The sequence below is a fragment of the Hibiscus syriacus genome, unplaced genomic scaffold (assembly GCF_006381635.1).
Source record: "Hibiscus syriacus cultivar Baekdansim isolate YM2019G1 unplaced genomic scaffold, ASM638163v2 tig00009023_pilon, whole genome shotgun sequence".
Classification (NCBI taxonomy): domain Eukaryota; kingdom Viridiplantae; phylum Streptophyta; class Magnoliopsida; order Malvales; family Malvaceae; genus Hibiscus; species Hibiscus syriacus.
This window is the reverse complement of record NW_024062184.1, coordinates 515,080-518,637: the sequence shown is the minus strand read 5'-3', so window position 1 is coordinate 518,637 and position 3,558 is coordinate 515,080. Positions and strand designations below refer to the sequence as shown.

Below are 3,558 nucleotides of genomic sequence, written 5' to 3'. Positions count from 1 at the left end.
TAAGGGAAGGATGTGGAATTTTTCACTGATATATCCTAGTTTCCCACAGCCTCGAATCACCATGAATACCGATTGGGACCACTGTAAAAAATTCTTCTCATCCAATCGGTGATTAGTGATTATAAGGGACGAATTAACATCACAATTAGATAGTGCTTGATTGACACTCTGAGTTACTTGTGAAGTCTCAGAATTAGAAATATTTCCAGTGTTTACCATGATAGATAAACAAGACACAGGAGAAAACTAAAGAAGTAGAATGGATCAGAAAATCCCTACAGCTCTGATGCCATGAACAGATTTGAGAAAAATAATGATTCTGATATTTCTCTAACATCACATTACAAGTTTAAAGGAAGGATTAGTACAAAAATAGGAAAGTATCCCTAAAAATTAAGAATTACAATTAGAGACATATTTACACTAGGTTAACTCCTAAAAATAAGGAAGTAGATTTTATTCCTTAATTCTAAGATTTCCAACAACTGTCATTATAATTTAATTAAGATTAAAAATTAAATATGATTATTAAAATATATTTTAATATAGATGTAAGAAAACTAGTTTAATAATATTCATAACTATCAATGAGTGTAAATACCTTGTATACATTTGTATGAAAAAATAAAAAATTTGTCCAATTCAATTCTATTTGTAACCATCAATTCATATAAATGCCTTCTATTAATTTGCATAGATTTGCATTAAGAAAGCATGGCAAGCAATATAATAAGCAATTAACTAATTATAAAATGGTCTAGCGCCTATTAATAAGGACAATTAGAGCAGTTGTAAGTTTCATTTCTACATGGTCCTGGATCTTAAGTTACTTTTGCCATTTTAGAAATTAACGCAATTTGAAAGCACTGATTTCCCAATACATATTGCTCAAAATCAATTCAAATTTCATGTCAGTAAATGTTGAATATGCTAGAAAGCATGTAAATATCATCATCATTTTTACATTGGGTTTGTTTAAGTAAACAAGTTATTTCTCACTTGAATTGGGTAAATTTAAGCCACTCACTAGTCTAATATTAGTGTTTGATCTAACAAGTTACCAAGCAAGTAAAATACAAAAAGCCCTTGCCATCGTATTAACGAGCTAGTAATAGTAAATTGGTTCCATAAATATTTGCTCATAAGGTCCTGCCTAAAGAGTAAATGAGTACTAGAACTCTAGTAAATTAACAAGGTGTTAGCATGCTTTGGACATTTGGTCATACCCTCATTAGTCAGATAAGCATAAGATGTTACAGATAATCCGAATTTCTCTACTTCATATACACAACTGATATCTAACATATCAAGCTTGTTCTCATCTCAACTGCGTTGTTTGTAATATCAACAAATCTGTCCCTCTCAGTTTGAGCATTGTGACAATAAACAGAAGGGAATTACCAAATCGATTGCCTAACCCCAAGACCATTACATGTTAATATAAGGCCTTTGTAATGGTTAAGGTACTCCTGCAGCCAGTGAATTAGAACTTAAAACCTAAGCAATCCAGGCATATGGAAGTATATGTATAAATACTTCAAAGCATGATGGAAGAAATTCTTACAATTATGCCATAGTCATATGCATACAATACCTTCATCTTGTCATACTCATTCCTTTTGACTGGATCAATGAGAACTGTTAAATGAAGGCAAACTACCCAATGGTTAAGTTCAAATTCATTTTCACATGCATATCAATATTCTTAGTACTTCATACTTTTTTAACCAAATGTTAGAAGTTAGACTATAGTTTCAAGTCTACAACTATCGTTGAGCATATAAACTCAATTTGCCAATTCATGCCAGTAGACAAAACATGATCATAGATTTGCTAGCTACTATCTCAACCATGCAAAACTTTAACTCATTAAGAAAGAGAAATGCATGGCATTAACAGTGTGGCAACTTTAAACACAACATAATTTCATAAACTATTGTTATAAATGACGCTTTGTACTAGTACAGTTAAACATTTCTTTTTTTTTGGGGGGGGGGTGCATGGTATGGTATTGATTATAGCAGGTATACTGCAAACACGTTTCGTAAGAGTAAGTTATTGTGCATCCTTGTTGAAATGCATGAAAATAAAGAAAATGTTTTACCTGAAACTAAAGACTAATCATGAAGATATTTGAAGCAAGTCCAATTATATCTGCCTAATTTAAAATCCTTGCTCATGGGTATACAATGAGCATACTAGACATATGAGCAAACACCTTATTCATTCAAATAAATCCATATGAAGGATAGGCCATGAATTTGTAAACTACAAGCAAAGATCAATCAAGAGCAAATAAAAATTAACAAGATGCAACGACTTATGATTGGAAATTAACTAATAATGACCTAAACTCATTTTCTGATGTTAACGTTGCTTACAATCCTCATCTGTTTCTCATTCGGGATAAGTTTTCTTTTTTGTTTGAAATAGCCATATAATGAACACATCAACAACAGAAAGGCACACGTGAACAGAATCTTTCAAAAAAAATGCAGAATATGGAAGATATATATAGCATAAATTAAATGGTTCGCTAACACAAATGATTAGACAAAAACTATGCAACATCAAAATTATGAAACGAATACAGAAAACCCTTATAGGAGAATGAAGTAAAGGGGAAAAAACTCAAAGAGCAGGCGAACACATAAACCGAAAACAAGAAATGAGAGCAAAAGTAAGATAGTTACCCTGTTAAGCCTCGTTTATCTCTTGAAATCTTGAAGTGGCGCTATTCTCATCGTCTTTTTGCTTGTCTGGATGCCATTTCTGCAGAAACAACCTCAAACTAATAAGCAACAAAGAAGGAATATGTATATATGAAATAAATTTAGCTTTTGAAAAAAGAAAAAAAAATCGAACCAGCGTAAGACGGATATAATTAGAGCTAATTGCATCCTCCGTAGCATCGCAATCAAATTGCAATATCTTATAATAATCCTGCATTTACACAAGCAATTCAGAACACAATACGGTTTCGAAATATTCTGTTCTTTTAAAATTTACGCGAACATTTTATTTTTAACCCTTGGGATTTAATTTACCTTGGGCTTGGAAACAATGGAAAGAAAGTCGAAATTGATGTTAGAATCTTGCTCCGGCTGTTTTGGTTCTTCAGGAGGATCGTCCCAGTCGACTCTCATCGTCGACGTAAGGCCGTGATTTGTAAAAAAAGGGCGGTTGCCGGCAGTGGTATGGCATGAGACCGTAATTTCTCTACGGTACGTAAATATAAATTTTACCTTTTTCTCACAGTTTTCGAACAACGCGAAAACAACAAGTTTCTAAATAAAATGGCAAAGAATTTTGTTAAATAATAAAATAAAACTTTTATCTTTAAAAAGGTTTTTAAAAAATAATGTAATCATTTTTGTGTCAAAAGGTTTGTTTAATATTATTTTTTAAAATTAATTTTTAATAAAGTATTAATGTTCAAAAATAATATTATAAAAATCAAAATATTTATTTTAATGAAGATATTAATTTTAAAAAATTTCAAACGATTGATTACATTTAAAAATATAAATTATATTGTAGATATTTTTATTAAAATCG

At 30.9% G+C, this 3,558-nt stretch overlaps 1 long non-coding RNA gene across 1 annotated transcript; it reads right to left on the bottom strand.

Annotated features, from left to right (window-relative positions):
* Positions 1-1,273: 1,273 nt before the first annotated feature.
* LOC120203067 lies at positions 1,274-2,908 on the bottom strand. The gene is made up of 4 exons (XR_005523781.1): positions 2,866-2,908; positions 2,694-2,772; positions 1,565-1,638; positions 1,274-1,469 (listed from the first exon to the last, which is right to left on the bottom strand). It is a non-coding gene; the product is annotated as an uncharacterized LOC120203067 (long non-coding RNA).
* Positions 2,909-3,558: the final 650 nt, after the last annotated feature.